The 22,117-nt window shown below is 44.7% G+C and overlaps 1 protein-coding gene across 4 annotated transcripts in view; it reads left to right on the forward strand.

The window, feature by feature from the left end:
* ERC2 (ELKS/RAB6-interacting/CAST family member 2) overlaps window positions 1–22,117 on the forward strand; it is a 1,022,300-nt gene that overhangs the window by 909,416 nt on the left and 90,767 nt on the right. The window contains exon 16 of one of the 4 annotated variants that reach the window (XR_009455862.1): window positions 14,952–15,142. The exons of 2 other annotated variants lie outside the window; for them this stretch is intronic. The gene's annotated coding sequence lies outside the window, so the exon portion shown is untranslated. Of the gene's footprint in view, window positions 1–14,951; window positions 15,143–22,117 lie in introns of those variants that run through there. One more of the 4 variants, XM_059715380.1, reaches the window with a different exon arrangement.

Here is a 22,117-nt window from a genome sequence, read left to right on the forward strand (position 1 = left end):
TATGTACACTGTCCTTTGTGTGCCATCCTGGGGTGGGGGGCCATGGGGTGGGAGCACATAGGGGGCAAACCCTGGGGACCAGTGGCCAGCACCCCGGCCCCTGGCCGCTCCCCCATGGGTGCACATGCTGCAGCGAGTGCGGCAGGAAGGGGCTCGCTCAGGTGAAATGACGGCCAGTGTTCCTTGGATGCTAGTGGCTCTCCCTCTTTCAGGTGGTGATGAGGGCCAGCACGACTGGCATGCAGTCCTGGCCCTGCTGCAGGCAGCTCCAGCTTTATGCCCACATGGAGCTGGGGTGAATGGTAGGGCTGGGCTCAGGCAGTGGGCCTGGGTTGTGCCAGATTTAGGGGCCAGACCAGGAGCTTCTGGTTGCTGGAGGTGGCTCAGGACCTTCTTCCAGGTCCAGACAGGGGCCTGCTGCTGGGTGGCAGGTGGCTGCCAGGGAGCAGGCATGAAGGTGACTGCCAGAGCCAGGACAGTGCCCAGTACCTGGGGGTTGTCATCCGTGGCCTTCACTGCTCAGTCCAGGACTATTATCTCTTCTTGCAGTGCCTCCAAGTGCTTCCGCTCCAGAGCCAGGAGCTGCAGCCAAAATTCCCTATCTGCCTGGTCCCATGCTTCCTTGTGGGTCCCATCCTCTGCCCACCACCTGTCCTGGCAGGCCATATCCTCCACCCACCAAGCCCAAGTGTCCACTGGCCAATCCTCTGATGCTGTGACCAGGTAGTCCAGGAGGAGGGTCCTGTCCAGATTCCTCCTCTGGCACAGCTGATGCATCCACAGGGATGTGGCAACCCTGCTGTGATAATCCTGAGGCCACACCTGGCTGCCAAGTGCAGTCTCTCTCCTGCATGCAGCTGCAGGCCCTGTAGAGCCATGAGAAAGAAGCTGCTTGTGTGAGTTTGCAACATTTCCAAGATAAGATGCTTTGTACTGGGGCTGTGTGCAGTCCAACTTCAGATTGGGCATCAGGCATGCACAGGTCCCCAGGGAGCATGGTAACCCAGCTGGGTAGGCCTGGGCCCAGGTGGCTGCCAGCCAAGGCCCCCATCCCTACTCACTCCCCAGGGGCTGGTAGGCCACTGGATCCTGGCCACAGGCACCCTGCCTTCCCCACCCCATGCCCAGGATAGAATAGGCCAGGTTCCTGGCAGCACCTCCTACTGTGATGCCAGATCCCGCTGCTCTCATCCTCCTCCTGCCAGCCAACCACTCTGCTGCTCTGCCGCCCAGCCCATGGCAGCTGGGGTTGTGGGGGGGGGAGGGCGGGGAGGCATAGGGCTCCTGGATGGCTGGCATGAGGAGCTGCCTATGTCCTCACCCTCTTATCCTCCCCACAGGGGTCTTCTCCAGGGAGGAACACTGTAGCCAGCCCCCCCTACCCCTGTGCTGCTGCTATGTGCTGAGCATGCCCCCGCTGCATGTGTTGTGGGCGCTATGTGAGGAAATTCATAGATTCATAGTTTCATAGATGCTAGGGTCGGAAGGGACCTCAATAGATCATCAAGTCCGACCCCCTGCATAGGCAGGAAAGAGTGCTGGGTCTAGATGACCCCAGCTAGATGCCTATCTAACCTCCTCTTGAAGACCCCCAGGGTAGGGGAGAGCACCACCTCCCTTGGGAGCCCGTTCCAGACCTTGGCCACTCTAACTGTTAAGAAGTTCTTCCTAATGTCTAGTCTAAATCTGCTCTCTGCTAGCTTGTGGCCATTATTTCTTGTAACCCCCCAGGGTGCCTTGGTGAATAAAACCTCATCAATTTCCTTCTGTGCCCCTGTGATGAACTTATAGGCAGCCGCAAGGTCGCCTCTCAACCTTCTCTTGTGGAGGCTGAAAAGGTCCAGGTGCCCCAGTCTCTCCTCATAGGGCTTGGCCTGCAAGCCCTTAACCATATGAGTGGCCCTTCTCTGGACCCTCTCCAGGTTATCCACATACCTCTTGAAGTGCGGTGCCCAAAATTGAACGCAGTATTCCAACTGCGGTCTGACCAGCGCCTGATAGAGGGGAAGTATCACCTCCTTGGATCTGTTCATCATGCATCTGCTGATGCACGATAAAGTGCCATTAGCTTTTCTGATGGCTTCGTTACACTGCCAACTCATGTTCATCTTGGAGTCCACTAGGACTCCAAGATCCCTTTCCACTTCTGTGCCACCAAGCAGGTCATTTCCTAGGCAGTAGGTATGCTGGACATTTTTCCTCCCTAGGTACAGTACTTTGCATTTCTCCTTGTTGAACTGCATTCTGTTGTTTTCTGCCCATTTGTCCAACCTGTCCAGGTCTGCTTGTAGTTGTTCCCTGCCCTCCGGCATGTCCACTTCTCCCCACAGTTTTGTGTCATCCGCAAACTTGGACAGAGTACACTTCACTCCCTCGTCCAAGTCGCTGATGAAGACATTGAAGAGTATTGGTCCTAGGACCGAGCCCTGCAGAACTCCACTGCCCACACCCTTCCAGGTCGATACCGACCCATCCACTATGACTTTCTGGGTGCAACCCTCTAGCCAATTCGCCACCCACTGGACTGTGTAGTCATCTAAGTCACAGCCTCTTAACTGTTTGCATGGACTGAGGGGTGGGGCTGCTGATGGCCATGGTGCCCCAGGCACACACCTAGCATGGTACCTTGAACTTCAGTGGTGCAGGGGGCAAACCTGGGTGGCCCTGCAAACTCCATGTCCCTACTCCCCACAGCTAAGGATGACATCACTGCTGGCATAGATGCATTCCTTGGCATATGAGAGGCCCACCTAGCTGTTAGGGCACAGGCTGCTCAGTAAAGTTTTGCACAGTCTCCTACCTCTCTGTGTGCTGTGGGTGGGGGAACCCAGGGCCAGGGAGTGTGGGCAGGCTGGGCAGGGAGATGGGCAGGGGCAGGGAGGACTCTCCCAACAGTGCAGGGCTTACCACATGGCCAGGGCTGGCATGATTGGTGGCTCCACATAGTCACGGCTGTTGGTAGTGGCATGTGGCTCTGGGTGGTGTCTTCAGACACTGGGGCACAGTGGATGGACACCTAGCCAGGTTCCCCCCTCACCAAGGGAGTACCTGGTACTGCTGGTGGCTGGCAGTGTCGTGGCCAGTAGGGCTGTGCGAAATGGCACTGTTCTATTTCACCTTGAGTTTTGAGGTTTCCACAGAACAGTGTTTCATTTCAAATTTAATTTCAAAACGTATGTTCCATTTTGCTTTGTCAAAACAATGAGGCTGTTTCAACACTGTTTCAAAGTTTTGCTAGATCAGGCCAGGGTGGGAAGTGAGCCCAGCTGGGCTGACTTCCCATCGCCCGTGCTAGATCAGGCCAGGGGCAGGAAATCAGCTCAGCTGAGCTCACTTCCCACCCCCCAGCCTGATCTAGCATGGGGGATGGGAAGTCAGCCTAGCTGGGCCCACTCCCTGCCCCCAGAATGATCTTGTGCCAGGGATGGGAAGCCAGCCCAGCTGGACTGACTTCCCATCCCCAGCGCTATGGTCAAAATGTTTTGACGAGCCTCATTTTGGTTCCAGGCTGTTTCGAAGCCCTTTGTTTCATTTTGATTTTGCTGTTTCAACCTTGAAATGAGTCAAAACAGTGTCAAAATGAAATGGCTGATGAAATTTCACACAGGCCTAGTGGCCAGCTGCTCCACATTGCAGGGGCTGGGGCTGCAGAGCTGGTGCAGCAGGTGCTGGCCCGGGCTCCCCAAGCTACTGTTGAAGGGTGCAGCTGCAGCCTGGGTCCCAGGGCACGAAGATGTCCATCAGTTGCTGCATAAAGGGCATGGGTACTCCACTACCAATGATTGTGCTTGACAAGGCCTTGACCTTCATGTGGCACTGCCGCACCAACCAGTTGTGCCCACACTCCCACATCCAGCGTGACAGCCCCTTGTAGATGTGAGCATTGGAAAGCTTGCCCTGCTCAAACTGGTGCTGTACCTCCATCTTGCCCCACAGCGCCACAAGGTATCCAGTCTCCTCCTGCGACCAGTTGGGGCCCCGGGTATGCATTGGTGTTGGTGAGTAGGACACCATTGGGGATCCTGTACTGGCTTTCTGGGCCCCTGTGTGGCTGTCCCTGTGCTGCTGGGCCTGGTTCACTGCATGCAGCACCTAGCACAGGGGCACAGCATGGGACCAGCAGCTGCACAGCAGAGGCAATGCCCCACAGCACCTGCAGGCTGTGGGCAGGTTGCTGGGGGTGGGCTGCAAGCAGGTAGAATGGGCCCTGACAGCCAGAAGCTGCCTGCAGCTGGGCCTGGGTGCTGGGAGGCCTGGCAGCAGCCTGTAGGCCTGGATGGTGCAGGCCTGGTAGCTGCATAGCACTACAATCCCAGGCAATGGTACCAAGGTGCAGACAGGCTGGTGAGGCTAACCTGCAGTCTACCCAGGGGGACACAGGGCCTAGAGTCACCTCAGGGTGCCTGCTGGTGTGTCCTAGGGCTCAAAATGCCTGCAGGCTTTTAAAAGTGTAAGGCAGGGGCTGCCATAGAGGCAGCCCAGTCCTGGGGCAGAAGAGGCTCCCAGCCCAGAGCCCTAGGGCTAGCGTAGTGACAGGGATGACCTGGGAGCAAATTTGCTCTTTGGATGCATCTACACGTGTAACTATGAAGTAACTAATGGTGAGTAAATTTGCTACCTGTATTTGAGGGTAGCAAATTTACTCATGATTAGCCATTTTTAATGCACAGTAAGCATGCGCATGTGTAGCTGCCTGCTCTTACTGCACAGTAAACTAGGCTACTGCACAGTTAAGCATCTTGTGTAGATGTCCCAAAGGGGTAGAGGCATGTGGGAGGATGAGGACAATAAGAAATATTGAACAGCCCCAATAGCTGCTTCATTCCCTTACCACATCCAAGCTCCACACTGAATGAGGCAGATATAGAAAAATGGTCTGTGCCCATGTATTTAAAAAATTCTCCTGAAGCATAAACACAAGGGGCAGAATTAAGGGCACTCTTAAATCTGGCACTTCTTAACTTTCAAGTGCTTTGCAACCTAAGTAATGTTCTTTGAGCATAATTCCCAAATGATACAGAATAGATGATACAGTGGGTCTTCTAGATCTGTGGTAACATGCATTTAAAAATGTTCGTTCAAGAAAAATTCCCTTGCGTATGTTTAAAATTTGCAGCTTAACTGTAACTTTATTTCAGTTCACGTTTAAAACAGTATTGTTTGGGGGATGAATAAGAATAGCCTTTGCAAAAGGACAACCCTGAACAAATCTGTTCTTCAAAGTGTAGGCCCCTTTCCTTACTTTCTAAACAGCAGAAAGCATTACAGATAACTGCAGCTTTTATTTTCAACCTGACCTTCCATGTTCTGAAACTAATTTGCCGTACTGCTCTCAAAGTCTGCTCAAGGACTTCCTTTAGCAGAGTAATGTGGTTCTTATTAAGTACATCCTATAAGACCCAGGAGGATTGCACGCAAAGGAAATAAGACGGAGACACAAATGAATTTCCATCCTCCAGTCAGATATATGATATTGATGACCAGGATGTATATGAAGTTTATTGTAAAGAAGACAAAGAAAGAGAATTAAAGCAAATGTCTGACAAATTGGCTGTCCTTATATGCAAAGATGACAAGTAGTCTATACAGCTAACCAGAAAGAAGAGATATAGGCATGAGGCCAAATAGTTATATGGTCAACAAATCTGTCTGAATTGCATGCCTATATGTAACTTCTCTTGTAAATCAGGCCTCACTTTAAATTACATCTTCATGAAGGATTTAAGAGTCGTGAAAGTTTTACTTGAACAATGATAGTTTCTCTATACTTTAATTCTTGTTTCATTTATATGAATTGTTTTTATTTATTGTAATGCTAAGATGCTTTCATAAAATGACACTTCCCTTAACTCTATCTTTAAAGAAGCACATAAGATAAAACCTATTAACCTACAACTTCAACTTTTTTTAATTTCAAGCTTTGCATTTCCTTCTGTAACTCTGTTGACGTCTGCTTCTGCATGACTAACATTTTCACATTAATTAACAAAGAAAGCTGATTGAATAAAACAGTGTTGCATAGTAACTTTAGCATAATATGTTGCCTCTACCCTCTGATTTACAGGCATTTTTCGTTCTAACATGTCTTGTCTCATGCAGCTGAATGGATTTCTGAGCTTTACAGTGCATTTGGTCAATGAGGAAGATATATGCTGAAAATTGGCCTTGTGCAAGTTTAAAAAGAATGAACGGACACATGTGCAATCAGATGTTTTATTCTTCAAAAACATGTAGAATTTTTTATTATCAGGCTTCCTAATATGATTTTCCCATTTATCTGTTTTAAACCATGAAATCTGATATTTTCACCATAACTAATCCATGAAATTTGTCAACTTTGTCCGTGATTTACACAAACCCTATTTATAAAGAGAACTTGTTTTAGTCCTAAGGCATGGAACATTATTTCCCAGCATGCTGTTAGAATCTTTTTGCTTATAAGTATAAACAAAGTGTACACATTCATTATATTATTTCAAGATCAGAAGGTAAAGCATGAGGAACACTCATGAGCAGATTCCCCACAGCAGACTTACAAGTCTTAAGCCATTAACAAGAAAAAAGCCTATCATGTCAAAGTTGGTAAGAATGGTTGTGATCATAAAGTTTACCTAAAATAATTGGATAACTTGCTTGTGGATTAAAAACATGTGTGATGCTTGTATATCTTTATGTTTTAGGCTTTAGAATTAATTGCTGTCAGCATAAAGCAAACCAAACAAAAAATAGATTTGCATCAACTCTTGGTTTGGGGGGAGGGGGAATGAATGGTAGTGGGAATAATCCTATTTTGTACTTTGGGGGGAGGAGGCAGGTCTGTAACATTCACACCGTTGTGCAATACTATATAAGAGAAAGAATAAGAATCCTTTATGTAAATGCAATAATATGTGAGCATTACCTTCAAAAAGTTAAGATATAAAAATGTTTCTTACCTTAAAAATGCTAGTCCAGTCCAGCTGTCCTTCATCACTTGGTGGGGAAAAGGGTTGGGCAAAGGCCAAAATGCAAACATTTGCAATGCTTCCCATTTTGAGTATGGCATAATGTCTTAATCAGTTCATACAAAATTGCTCTGCCCCATGCATCTGTATACAAGTATAATGCAACCACACACTCCCTGTGATGATGGAAACAAGATAGCTATTTATTTATGCAACTGTGCAGTACTGCAGGTGCCATAACAGCAGCGTTGTCTAGTGGAGGGAGTAAGAGACTAGGAACTTGCACTCTGGAATTTATCCCTGCTCAGTTTAGGGATTCAGCCCTCCAAACTTTTAGATCCCTAAAGCAGGATTTGGCAACTTTTTGCCAGTGCGAGCTAGATCTTATGACCTGGCCATCACTGAGGGCCAGAAGTCTCTGCCCCTCTCCCCCTCTGAGCAGCTAGACTCTGCAGTAAGCTTAAGATCAGACACTACAGAGCAGCAGGCTCTGCAGCGAAGGGAAACACCTCAGAGTGGATGGGCAGTAGGCCTGTGCGAGTAGGCAGCTATTCGATCCGGCTTTGGATCAAACCACTTCAGATGCCAACGATCTGATCAGGAGCTCTGGACTGGGTTCCCACTTTGATCCAGCCGAAGCACCTCTGAAGCTTTGGAGCCACCTTGAGAATCCAGCCATAGGGTATAATGGGGAATCAGTGAAATATCTATAACTTTGTTGTTTTTTGTCTGATTTGGAACCTGCAGGGGAGATAGCCTCTGCTGAGAGCATGAAGTCTGCCCAGTTTCAAGAAGATCGGTGCAGGGGTATGGGGGGAAGTGCATCCCAAATTCTTGAAAGCAAAACTCATGTCACATCTATGTGTTACACCACAGGGGGGTGAAAACTGCAGTTGTGGTAGCCCCTACTGAGGCCACAAAGCCTGGCAAGTTTCAAGAAGATTTGGGGTTTGGGGGGAAGTGCACCTCAAGCTGCTGACAGGCAGAACTCGTGACATAGATGACCCTGTGTGTGTTAAGGCACAGCAGGGTGAAAGCTGCAGGGATGGTAGCCCCTGCTGCAGCCACAAAGCCTGCCAGCTGCCAAGGAGATCGGTGCAGGGGTTCTGGGTTCCTGCACCTCTAGCTGCTGACAGGCAAAACTCATGACATGGGTGCTTGTGCAACTGTGTCTGTCTTTTGGGGGGGGTGGGAGGAACTACTGCAGGCCTGACTCCTAAGCTACTGTGTTACCGGTTACCAATTAATCATGATTCACTCAGGGACCAGCTCAATATACAGTACCTAGCTACTACATAATGACTTAATGAGCATGGATTAACACCTACAAAACCACAGACTGAGAGGAAATAATCAATACAGAGAATCAACTGCCCCAAAACAGACACAGTCAGTTGCACAAGCACCCATGTCACAAGTTTTGTCTGTCAGCAGCTAGGGGTGCAGGGCCCCAGAACCCCCTACACCTATCTCCTTGACAGCTGGCAAGCTTCGTGGCTGCAGCAGGGTCTAGCAGGCCTGCAGCTTCCACCCCACTGTGCCTTAACACACACAGTGTCAACCATGTCACAAGTTTTGCCTGTCATCAGCCTGAGGTTCAGTTCCCCCCAAACCCCTGCACTGATCTTCCTGAAACTGGGTAGGCTTTGTGGCCTCACCAGGGGCTACCACCCCTGCAGTTTTCACCCCCATGTGGCGTAATACATAGATGTGACATGAGTTTTGCTTTCAAGAATTTGGGGTGCAGTTCCCCTCAAACCCCTGCACCAATCTTCTTGAAGCTTGGCAGGCTTTGTGGCCTCACCAGGGGCTTCATGCTACCACCCCTGCAAGTTTAATCCAAATCAGACAAAAAAAACAACATAGTTATGGATATTTTATTGCTCCCCCGTTATACCCTATGGCCAGATCTCTGAAGCGGCTCCAAAGCTTTTTCGAAGTGGTTTGGAAGCTCCAAACTGCTTTGGAAAGCTGAACGAAGCTAGTGCTTCGATCCAGACATGCTGCTTCAGAGGCTGAAGTGTCCGAAGCTTCTCTGGATCCAAAGCATGGTCCGAAGTCTCACACAGCCCTAATGGGCAGTTCACTGCAGCTCTTTGCCAATGTGTATGGTCAGACATCTTTGTGGGTTGGATCTGACCTGTAGGCTGCAGGTTGCTGGCCCCTGCCCTAAAGAATCTACAGACCCTCAATCCTCACCTAAAGGTCAGCATGGATCATGTAGGATCCATGTTATGATGAACATGTTCTTGGGCCAGTACATAAGTAAACATCCATGAGCTCCCAACAAATGAAATGCCACCTAATCATCTTCCATATGTCATATCCTGCATTCAGAGGATCAGGGATGGGAGAGTGATGTTGCAGAGCTATCCCTTGCTTGGACTAGAATCTCTGGAATCATTTCCTGTCTGTATATGTGGGGAATTATAATTTTTCCATACTTCCTAAGATCACTGTACAGGAAGATGAGATAAAGAGCTGTTAGTTTCAGTATTTAAAATGTAACTACTTTTGAAATGTGCATGAGAAAGGATAACTATCTCACTTACCTAACCCAAAAAGAGCTACGTGGATTTTCTTCAAATCATGTCCAAAATATTGTGTGTGTCAAGAGACAAAGTGTGCAGAATTTCAGCCCCAGAGTAGGAGCTTATCCTGAAAGTGACATTTCACAGAATTATAGAGAAGTTAGAAATGGAAAAGCTCTTATTAACCTTCTGTTTTCATATGGAAACTTCTTTTGTTGTATCCAAGTGATGTAAAATTAACCAGTCCATCTCTCTGCAGATGCAAGATTGTTTCTTTCAGGACCTTAAATACTTTCTGCAATGATACTATGATATTATTTGTATGAATAATCAGTAGAAGCTAAGTAGACACTTTGTTACTGATTCATTCCAAATAGCTCAGCAATTTGGGATTTATTTGCATATATATTCAAACTGATGTACAAGGTATTGTCCAGCAGAAGATTGAAGACATGCTTCTACAGCAGTCCAAGAGCCACAAATTTCTTTTGGCTTTACCTGGCTAATGCTGCAGCTTTCAGCATACAGACTTCTGTTTCCTACATTCAAAATCTTTTCCATTGTTCTTCCCTTAAAAGAAAAAAAATCACTCCCCTGCTTTTCATATGAAACAAAATGCTCAGAAATAGAACTTGGGCCTAGAGAAGAATTTACCCATAGGTTTGCTGGGCACAGGGTTATATGTCAATCTCTTTTTCTAAAACATACATTTATCAGTTAAAAGCTCCCTCATTTTGCCTGTATTATGTCACTCACGTCTGGAAAGAACAGGATCATGCTGTTTTTGAAGCTGATCTCCTGCTGCTGTTTGGCCACTTGTAGGATTCTGTCCCAGTTCCTTTCATCCAGTATTTTTTCAATAGCCCCATATTTGGATGCCTTTGCAAGTTCTTTTTCTGCTCTGTTTGAAGGATACTATAAGCTGGGATAGCATATACAGAATCAGAGTTTTAGTGTTCTGTTAAAACAGAAGGGATCTTATTCTCAAATGAGAGTATACAGATCAGTCTCCTCAAGTCCCCTGCATAGAATTTCTGCACACACACAGTGTATTATTATCCTTTGATCTGTTGTCTAGATGTTTGAGGTGTTATTTCAGTGTATTATTTTACTTCATTGTTAGATAAATAAGATCCAATTTGAGTTTTGTTGTTGTAGTCAGGCTTGCCACCAGATTAAATTCTGTTTTTCCTGTTGTAACGCCCCATTCTGAACTAATTCATCCCTGCTCCATTTATGTCAAAGGCTAACTGATATCTGTCCATCTTGCTTGTTCAAAGCCTTCATTAGTTCATTCAGTGTGGTAAGCCTGTTCAAAGGTGAGAACCCAATGGAAGATGGTGTGTTTGATACAGCCAGTGTGCACCCAAAGATGATTCTGTAAAGAAATATGTGTTAGTTATCTTGCCATACTTTAGGGCATTTGTCAGTAATTCTTCTATGTGAAACCTAAGAATTGATCCCCATATGCAGCAAAATGTAGACAAAAGACACTTAGGGAAATGCCATTGCATATATATTGTCTGTTGCCTTACTCCATCATTTAAGCCTACTGATTTCATTGAGATGGTTTGTGTTTAAGACAGCATTCACTGAGTAAGGCTATCACAAGGTGACCCTTACCACACTTGACCACACAAGCACACATCTACTCACTTCTAACAATTGCCCTTTCTAGATTGAGAGATGCTTTTAACCAGAAGTACACGGGACTTTGTTTACTGAAAATTTTAAATGGTTCAATGTTCTATATACTATGATGATCATTTTACTATAGAGAGGGGAAAAAGGGTTTCCTATGCATAGAGGCTAGGTATAGACATTCAGAAAGCCTGAGGTGGTATCACTCTAAGTTATGTGGTTTTCTGTAAGTGGTGTAATTTAGATTGGTAGCAAACAGAACACATATTTGTGTGAACACACATTTGTGTCCCTTGGTGGGGTGGGGAGGGCAAATCTTAGACCAGGTTATGCCATTTTAAAACCAGTCTGTGTGCGCCAAACTTCTGTTCTGTTACAGGTATAGTCTAGTTTCTAATCACTTATACCACTAAAAGTGTAATGTCTGTACCTGGCCAGAGAGATAACTGACCAGAGTGATTCCCTTTAAAGAGAATTTGTTTACAATCTGTAATACAATATATAACTTAACCTGTGTGCATTTTACAAAAAGATCAACGGAAGTATTAAAGAACTGAAACACCACTGAGTAATCTCATACTATGTTTTTCATGTATACCAAATTTCCAGGGTTGGAATATTTAGAGCATTCATGAGACCAAAAGGATGTTTTAAAATTGTGCCATGTTTGTTTGTGGCTGCCTGTTTTGTCATTGCTCTGCTACTGTGCTGAGTCACTCTTGCCAGAAGCCACTGTAGCCCATAGCTGATGGGAAACACCATCTCCTGGAAAAGCAACTCACTGGTGGAGGCAGGAGTAGAGGCAGGCATGGGAACAGGTCAGTAGTGGAATACTTAGACTACTAACAAGTTTACTGACAGTGAGGAATTGCACCAAGGAGAAGGAAGATGAAAATGGAAATAAAAAGGCACAAGAATCTAAAAGAGAGAGAGAAAGACATGCAAAATAACCCCCCTACCCCCAAACCCAGGAGGGACAGAAAGCTATAAGAAAAGAGTAAAGTGGGGAATGAGCAGGAAGGGAGTTATGGACTTCTTCCTACCTTGTCAGAATGCAAAGACTTACAGTTGATCAATACTATATGTATGATTTGGTATCATTTCTAATAATAGAAGTAACATAAAAGGAAAAAAAGTCATTGTCATGGAATTTATCTTAAAAAATCTAAAATTAAGAGATTTGTGTCTGCTCCATAATGTTTGCTTGATAAGTTCTGCTGTCTGCTGTTCCTTTTCTATTTGTACTTCAAAATTAATTTAAAGCCTGATTGTTTGGCTTTAAAATGTGAAATCTCTCAAGGTCAATGAGTGAAGTAATTGACCTTCCTCCTGTAGGACAAAAATATGTATGTGAAATTACATAATTAGTTTTAATTATATAATTGCAGTGTTTAATGTGGGGGGGGTGGGTCAAGGGTTACTATTACATTTAGAAGTCATGGCAAGGGACACAAAAATAAGCAACAGTTTAATTTGTTTTTTCTCTAGGTTTTTATAAAAGGGGTTCAGTATGATCTATCCTTGACCTTGGACATCTGATGATTATGGCAAATAATATATTGCTGTTATACTTTTTAGAGTCATAGAGACACCTTTGTAAATGACTAAGTGCACTTTACCAAAGACTTCATTTAGATTTAAAGTACACTAAAGTTAATCAGCAGTGGGAACTCAACTGACAGCAATTTAATCTGATTGGGTAAGGTAATTACGTGATTACCAGTAGTGTTTATATATGCACAAGGATATTTTTATTGGAAAAAGCCTAATTGCTTTCTTACTGAGAAGAGAAAAATCCAAACAAATTTGTTATCACATGTTAAGAGGACATCCTTCACTGATTTATGAAATAGCTTCTTGTTATATTTTAGCAGGAAAATGAATTTGTTTTATCTCAGTGCATTTTGCTGGCTTGCAGCAAGGTTCTGTCATAAAGTCTGCTCCTCTTAAGAAGCTCATGACTTATGCTGTAATTTTGTGAGCTCCTAAATATTTCATGATGCTATTCATTCATGAGTCTCTTTAACTGTTCAAACACTCTTACCTAAACAGATCACAGCATTAGGGTACACTCTGAGACTGGACTTGGAGGTGTCTTTTATGGCAATGGCTAGCAAAGGCCAAATCCTAAGCCTTTTTAAATCCATGAATCAGGCCCTAGGAAGTCTTGGTACCAGTGGTGGTATGCTACTATGCAGAATTGTATTGGATGTAGTTAAGGAGATGCAAACAGGAAACTTAAGATGACAGGGACAAGTTAACACCCTGTTGCCAGTGATGGAAGTGGGATTCAGACCAATAAACCCTGAGTCTTAAGGAGTTAAATCATTAATGAAATAAAATACAGAGAGAGTTAGCCCTGTTAGTGTGAGGACAGGCAGAAGGCAGAATGAGGTGGCACCTTAGGCTGCGTACAGACATTCGGGGAGTTTAGGGGGAGGTTAGATCGCATTAAAAAACGTCACCCGATCTAACTTAGTTTGCACACGTGTGCACCTTACAGTAATTGGGTGGATCTATGTGTGAACTGAACAGTTCAAGACAGTTAGTGTGCCTATATACATGCTCTGACATGTTATAATTAGAATGCATTGGAGCAGACTTCATTAATCTTCTTAAGATAAATCGAGTCTGCTAGTTAGAATGCTCCATCAAGCCTCACCATCATGTATATTCAGTGCCCTGTATTTCAAAATGGTGGCGAGCTTTAGTTAAAGTGCTCCCACTGCCATTTCGAAAGGTGGGATACTGAATAAGTGTGACACTGCAGCATTTTAATTAGAGTAGCTCTCGGAGAGCCACTCTAATTAAAACAAGCCCCACATCCTGGAGCATGGGTGTAGATACCCTTAAATTGGTTTAAAAATGGCTAACCTGATCTCAGTTAGACTACATCAGAGGTACACTTAACTTACGTTGGGTCCAGCAAGACCAATCTAACTGAAATTCTGTACAGTTCTCAGTGCAGCCCTGGGGCTGGGAAAACCCAGCCACTAGCCCCAGCCTGGGTCTGCACTTTTCTTTCCCCCCTCTCTGGCACTGGGTTATTTTTAGCTCCTGAGTCCCCTCAACCTCCCATGGACAACCCCCTCCCATGGACCAGCCAGCCCTCCCCCCCCGCCCCAAGCCCCCATTGCACAGGCCACTCCCAGTCCCATTTCTATCATTTGCCGATGTTGGGAGCTGAGGAAGTAAGGCACGGTGGGGGGAGGGATGGGGGTAGCTTCACTGGGAGGCTTGTTTGTCTGAGGGTGTTGGGGGATCACGGGGCTGAACATAGCGCCTGGTCTCAGGAGGTAGGGGAGAGAATGCCTCATCCCCCCAAGGCCCCCACAGACCCTGCAAGCCCCCCTGATCCTGCCAAATCCACCTGGACCCCAGCAACCCGCCTGCAGATCCTGCCAGCCCCCTGGACACCACCTGTCCCCTCAATCTCTCCATAGAGTCTGCTTGTCACCCCAATCACCCCAACCCACCCCTACTACCCCCTTCCTCCATCCCCTCCCTCCCTGACTTGCCTTCAACTGGGTGGCTATATTTAACGTGATATAACATCCCTGAACGTCTCTATGAAGCCTTAGAGTCTGACTTATACAGAAGGACATGCCTTTCCATAGGCAACAACCTACTTCATCAGGTTCTAGGATTGAATTAAATAAAAGTTAAGAAGAGAAGTGAAATAGCAAAGGTCTAAGTAATTATAGTGCAACAAACATTTGTCATCCAGATATATTTCTTTTTATATAGATACGTTGTTACTTCCATACTTGTTTTTCCCTTGTGCATATCCTTAATAAAATATTACAAATTTGAATGTGTCTTTTTTTTTAACTAGATGATCCAGTCACTGTTGGAGGCACATAGCCACGGCAAAATCTCATGCTGTACATTGATCACCTGTCCAACCTTTGCCTAGAGTGTGATCCCCAGTTCCTTCAAGAGATCCATCTTTACCTGTCTATAAAGAAGAGGAGGAGGAGGGAGACATCTGGGATAACCAAGTATTAATGTTTAATACCAGACCAGGTTGAATCTGCTTTTATATATTTTTTCTAAACATTAATAGTGCAGGCTTAAACAGTTGCCAGTATGTTATCAGACATAATGCAGCATGCAATAAGATTTTAGTAGCCTAACTTTTTTATTAAACTCCCCAATTAGCAAAAGTATATACACATTTTTCACAGGGTAGAAGTATGACATTGAATCCCATCTCTGAAATTAGTGCTTTAAAGAAATCAATCAATGACTCTAACATGTCTTTGAACATGTGTCTTGCAGACATGCCTACCACAAAAAGAGAAATGATTTATTAAGATATCCACAAGGGCTCAGGGTATGTTATTCTTGTACTATTCCACGCTTAGTTAGTAGGGTCCAGCATATACTCATATTTACTCACTTGCATCAGGCCTATTAAACTTACATTTCTTACCCATTCTTCCTCTTACATTAGCAAGAGAACTATGGTATTCACAAAGCAGATAGGGTTTAACTTACTATCCTAAGGACTGCCCCTCCAGGAGTTTAGCACAGCCCACACACAATCCTGGAACACATCCAGCTTTTCCTTAAGTAGAATGCAAACCTGTGACCTTCTGGGCCTCAGGCAAGAGGGCTGCCTACTGAGCCACCAATACCCAGGCCATCAATAAGTTTTAAATGCCAGTTGCAGACTTCACAGAGATAATGACTTCAGTGTGTAAAGGTTTTGTTGTGGAGGGAGGCCACAGCTTCACATATGGCGTGACAGAGTAAATATGCTGAAGCCATATTAGATCTGGTGCATAACTGTCTTAGTTTTAAATTCATATCAAAGAAATGGTATTATTTAAAAAGACACTGTTACACAGTAAGGTAAGTATTGTAAAAAGAATGGTTAGGAAATGCAGAAGTATCGTAAGGTAATTGTTGGAGTGGAAATTTCAGAGTGAGCAGGTTTTATCTGGATTTAAACATTTGCCTGCATGTGATATTCGTTGTGCTAATGAATGAGGCAGAAAACAAATGTGCTCTTAAGTAAGAATCAGAAAATGAAACTAAGAGTTATACGGAATGTGCCAAGTTGATTTTATATGCTTGTTGAATAAAATACTGAAGTAAGCAAATAACATAGTATTTATGAGGTTGGATGAAAAAAAAATCAGAAGTCATAATGCAAGGCAGAATTATTAACACAGGTAAAAACATTTTTATTATTATTACTTATTACCCTTAACCTATGAGCATCCAGGTTCTTGTATTATTCATATATAGTTTAAATTTACTTAAGAGTAAACATCAGGTTTCTGGTCCATTAATTTCTATTCTATTACTTTTATTAATGTTTTGCATTTTCAATTTAGCACTGAAATTGTTGGTAACACTTGTTGGTAATTATTTTTGGTAACTCTGGGTAAGACTAATCAGAAGGCTGTTTATTAGTGTGGGCCAAAAAAAAGAAACACAGATTGAATAAAGAATTTCTGTTAAATAGGCAGTGAAGAAAATACATGAAAAACCCAGGACTCCTTGCCAAATGACCGTCCTCATCACTGGGAAACAGAGTTGTGTGCCTGTTTGTGTTCTCTCTTAGGATTGGTGTCTCTTAAATTCTTTTCCTACATCACGGCAAGCTACAGTTAGAGTGGTGGAGAGTATCCTCACCCAGAACAGCCTGATTATTGTTACTGCCACCATTCTGCTATAAAGAGAGCAGCCTGGAAGCAAGATTTGGCTTCTTACATTATGTAGAAAGCCACGTCTCATTGTATATGCTAGGCTTGCTCTGAAATACTTATTGGATCAAGTCTTTCTGTAAACTTGGAGAGACACTAATTTCTGGGTCCTAGTCAGACTTAAATAGGAGTTCAGCTCTCTCAAGACTTGGCCAGCTCTGCACAAGTAAAGGGGTGCAACAGTAGAAGTCTGGGAAATTTGAAAGTCAAAAACTGAGGCATCTATAGAGTTTTGATACCTCAGGGGCAGCTCACTGGGAGGTTCCAAAATCACAATTTTGGGTGTAGTGTCTAAATAATGCCCAACTCCTTTATTGAATCTAGACTTTTATGTATTTTCCGTTCATTCATTGAACTAAACGTAGCATATTTTTAAATGTAAGCAGATTTTCAAATGAGCCTATTATATAATTCTATGTCACTAGTAAGTGCAACAACTTGAAACAAATTAATGTTTTTGATACAGGCTTGTGTAACAGTAAACATTATATACAAACGTAAGAAAGGTCATCTACATCATTGGTATTATAAACTCCCTTGGTTTTCTATTACATTTTCTCCTTACTTCATAAGTAATAACTTTTTGTCCCTTCAAGAACTATGTTATGGTTAAGGCCATTCATGCAGTTACTTATTCACACCTCTCCTTTGCTTATGCAAATATCTTTATTGACTTCAGTGAGAGCCCTTGTCTGCAAGATATTTTTTTCACAAAAATGTCAGTTTTCAAAGTGACAGCTGTGAAATACTTTTTATGGTCTCCTGAGATCTGTAGCTGATATAACATTAGAACTGTGGATTTGCTTGGCAGTTCTTCTTGTGTTGTTTTTCCATGTCTGCTTAAAATACTTCAAATCCTCTGACTACAAGATTTTTGTTACTTTGGTTAAAGTTGTCACCTGATTTGGTATCTGAAATTGTTAGACTATGTACTGGTATTTAAATGTGGCATAATCCAGTAAAATATAAAAAAGTAAAAAATTAAGTATAGTAGTACAGCTTTTCTGGGGGAAAAAAGTCTGTTCCCATTCCCTTTCACATGGGAAATAGTACCTTACACCAAAAGGACTTTGGTTGTTTGCAGAGGAGATGCTCAAAGTAAGGCTGCACTCAAGAAGAGTAGGACTGGTAGAATCAATCTCAGTGCAGGTAATATTCAGGAAAAATGATGATTGCATAGCAAAGACCTTTTATCTGTCCACAATACAGCTGTAGAACATTTGCCAACAGTACAACCTTCCCTAAACAGTTTCTATCCTATGCCTAAATTTTTTCTTTGGAAAACCCACCTCTACAAGACATTATGTTCCTTGTATGTCTCTTTCATATGCAATGTTTCACAATGCAAAGAAGATAAAACAACAAATATTGGAAGCTTGTATCATAATAATGAATTTGAGTATTTGTGGGCACTCTGAGAAATGGTGATGGAGTGAGCTATATTTTAAAGGAAATTGTATGTGTAAGTTGGGGCAAGATGCCTGTTCAGATACTTTTACCACATTCATCACATTTGGTAACTGAATGGGAAGAGACTGTATGATGGCTTGTGCAGTGGCAGGAAATAATTGACTTAAAACAGAAGAGGGTAGAGATTGAGGGACCCAAAGGAGGCTAGAATTGGAAGAATGAGCGAATGAGTAGAGAGAAGTTAGTGGAAGCATTGTTAAGGAAGCACTGAAGATGCATGGTGGGGGTGCTCTTTGGAAGCCAATGGGCGTCTTACAGGATAGTTATAATCTGGTTGTACTTTTGCTTATGGGTGATAAAGCTTTTTTTATAGTGAACTAGACAGGTTGGTGATGTATGACTTTTGGAAGCCGTATTAGAGGGAACTAAAGTGATGTGACAAATAAGCTAGCAATTCATCGAGCAGATATCTAGCTGTTCTGTAAAAGTAACAGGTAGACATGCAGGTGTAGCAGCCTGAGGATGTATAGTGAACTCGAAATGAAGGATACTTCCAAGTGTACAGATATGATGAGCAAAAATGAGGTCACAAAAGAGAAGAGGGAAAACTAGCCAAAAGCTCAAATAGAAAAGTTTCTCTTCCCCAATATAATGAATGTCATTTTAGTGCCATTCAGTTAAATATATTTCAAGTCAACAATGTATTTCCTTTTATCAGTTTTAAGTTTCAGTTAATTGGATATGTCATTGTTCTCATATTGCAAGAGAGGATCAACCTAGATTTTCCCTCTCTGCACAACTGATTTTCATATTTTACATGCCTTAGTCACTTTTTCCACCAGAAAAAACACAATGATCTTTAACTTATTCTTTCCTATCCAATACAGGTATAATGAAATTAAGGCTCTTTACAAGCCTCTGAAGCTTATTTGCCACCTCTTTTCAGGATCATAACTAAAGCTGGCTTGGAATTTTTCAGTGTAACAGGTTTTTTGCTGGCAATTGCCATTTTTTCAAACTGGAAACTTTTCCCATGAAAGAAGCAGCTTCAAAAAATCTTTATTTGGGAAAGTCTTTTTCTTCCTCTTGTTGCCCAGTAGATATATGTATACATGCGCATTAACTGTGAAGTAACCAAAATTACTGTGCAGTACAGGTGCACGTCTACACTTGCATGCCTGTACTGCACAGTAAATATACCCAATTAGTTACTGTGTAGTAACACACCTGTGGACGCCCTACTGCACAGTAATGCTGTGTGTGTCGACTGGCTTGGGACTAACTTCAGTCCCAAATCAGAACACACACAACATTAATGTGTTTTAATGCCTGCACATGTAGATGCTGGCCTATTCCCACTTACTGCGCAGTAATTTACTACACAGTAAAATTTAAGCCAGCACATGTAGACATGTCCAGTGAATATTTAATTATTTATACTAAGTGGAATAGCTCAATTAGGAAAGATTGAAATATGGAAGAAGGACTGACTCTATTGTCTGGCTATTGTGGCACTTACCTGAGAAGAGAGAAACCCTCCTTCAAGAGAACTTGAGAGAGAGATGCATCCCAGAGTATCCAGTGGCCTGATGGGTTGCAAACTAACTTAGGTTGTATGCAGTCCAGATTCAAGTCCCTGCTTTGAATCAAACAGAACAGGATTTGAACTTAATTTCTCTGAGGTTTCCTGTATCCTGGGTAACTGTCACTTCCACCATTCAGCTATTAGCTCTAGTAGGATAGGTGTGTTTGTTCTTTTGTGAAAATGTTTGGAAGGAGCAGGAATCTATTCTTGGTCTCCTCAAAAGGAAGGTTTTCCATGTTTGATTATTGCTGACAAGTCTTTCTGGTTCCGTTCTGTTTCTGCCATATCTTTTTCTTGATGAGGCAACAAGGACTAAAGCATAGAAATATTGCAGCGAGGGTGTACCATTATAACTTTAATATTGTAATATTAATATTGCATATAATATTTTACTATCCTGTTCTATAGAAACCCTTAGATTGGGGCAGGCAAGTATTTTGGCTGGGGGGTTGCTTCATAAATTTTGGTGAGCTGTCGAGGGCCACATGGGTAGCCTTACCCCTTGACAGTTGCCCCTTCCCCCTGGTTGCCATCTTGTGGCCGGAAGTCCTGCCTCCTAACCCCTGCCCTTTGCCACCAGAAGTCCCTCCCTTTGGCCCTCCTTTTGGGAGGGGGTAGTATGGCCTTGGAACTGGAAGTTACACTCTGTCACATGGTGTATGTCAGGGGTAGGCAACTTCTTTTGGCTGGAGTGCAAAAAACCCCACAAAGTCTGTCTTGGAAGGTGCTGGACTCCCGGCATGCTGAAAAAACAACTGGGGTGGGGGGTATATGGTAGGATGCACTGCATATTAATATAGTTAATAATCATAGATGTTTCTTTTTATGGTAAATACCAGGATTTCTAAACATTCTAAACCTGGTGACAATAAATAAAACTTCATAGAGGGGGAAGAGAGATGGAAGAGAAAAGAGGAGAGAGGAAAGAAAAAGGGAGAGAAGAGAGAGGGGAGAGAGAAGAGGGAAGAGACATAAAGAACAGAGAGGGAAGAGGGAAGAGAGAGGGAAGGAAGGAGGGAGAAGCAGAGGGAGAAAGAAAGAGAAGGAGAGGGAAAGAGGCACAGGGGGAGGCACCATGGGTAGGCTGGCCTGGCCAGGCCCTTGGGAAGGTAGCAGCCAGAGGAGTGGGGGGGCCAGGAGGGGAGTGGGGGCTGACCCACAGCTCTGCAGACTCGGGCCACAGCTGAGCTCCCAGTGGCACCCAAGGTGGAGCCCAGCCTGGCCAACACAGCTCTGTGCAGCCACCCTGCCTGCGAGAGGATGTTGCCTGGCAGGGGCAGTATGCCAGGCTTGGGGGGTTCCCAGCTTGGCCTCTGTGCATGCTGAGCACAGTACTGGTAGGGCAGAGTCCCCGGGTGGCAGTAGGAGCCCCTGGGGCTCTCAGAACAACTGTACAAAGCTGTGCACTTACCTCTGCCGGCCTGAACCATCCAGTCCCAAGTGGCACATGGCTCAGATGCTGCTTCTCCTCACCGGTGCTGACTCGGCCCATTGCATTCTGAGCCGCATGCAGGGAAGCAGTGGTTGGGCCAGCTTTGCTGTGTACTGCTTGGGATGGGACAGGCACGACTGGGTTGGCACCAGTGAGGAGAGGCGGTGGCTGAGCCAGCTGAGCCATGTGCCACTTTGTTGCATGCTGCTCGGCATAGGCTCAGCCATGGCTTTGCCTCTCTCATGCCATCCCGGCCTGTCCCATCCCATCTCGAGTGGTGCGGGGAAGTGGCATGTGGGTCAGCTGGCTCAGCCTCTGCTTCACCTCACCAGTGCTGACCCAGTCAGGCCTGTCCCATCGTGAGCAGCATGCAGCAAAGCCGGGCCAGTCACTGCTTCCCTACATGCTGCTCAGGATGCAGTGGGCCCAGCCAAGTCGGCACCAGCGAGGAGAAGTGGTCACTTGGGACTGGCTGGGACAGGCCAGCAGAGGTAAGTGGAAGCTGTGACTTTGCCGCATGCCTCTCAGGCCGAGCCAGGCCGGCACTGGGGAAGGGAAACCATGGCTGAGCTGGTCCTGAGTGGCACATGGCTCAGCTGGCTCACCAGACACTTCTATTCACTGGTGTCAACCCAGCCGGGCCTGTCCTGACCTGAGCAGCACACAGCCCAGTTGCTGCTTCCCTGTATGCCGCTCAGGATGGGCTGGGCCCAACTGGGAGCGCACTAGTGAGGAGAAGTGGTGGCTGAGCCACGTGCCGCTTGGGACCCAGCCAGGACAGGCTGGTGGAGGTAAGGGAAGGCACGGCTGACCTGTGTGCTGCTCCAGCTGGGTCAGGCTAGTTCTGAGTGGTACTC

This window comes from Alligator mississippiensis, chromosome 12, assembly GCF_030867095.1.
Source record: "Alligator mississippiensis isolate rAllMis1 chromosome 12, rAllMis1, whole genome shotgun sequence".
Lineage (NCBI taxonomy): Eukaryota > Metazoa > Chordata > Crocodylia > Alligatoridae > Alligator > Alligator mississippiensis.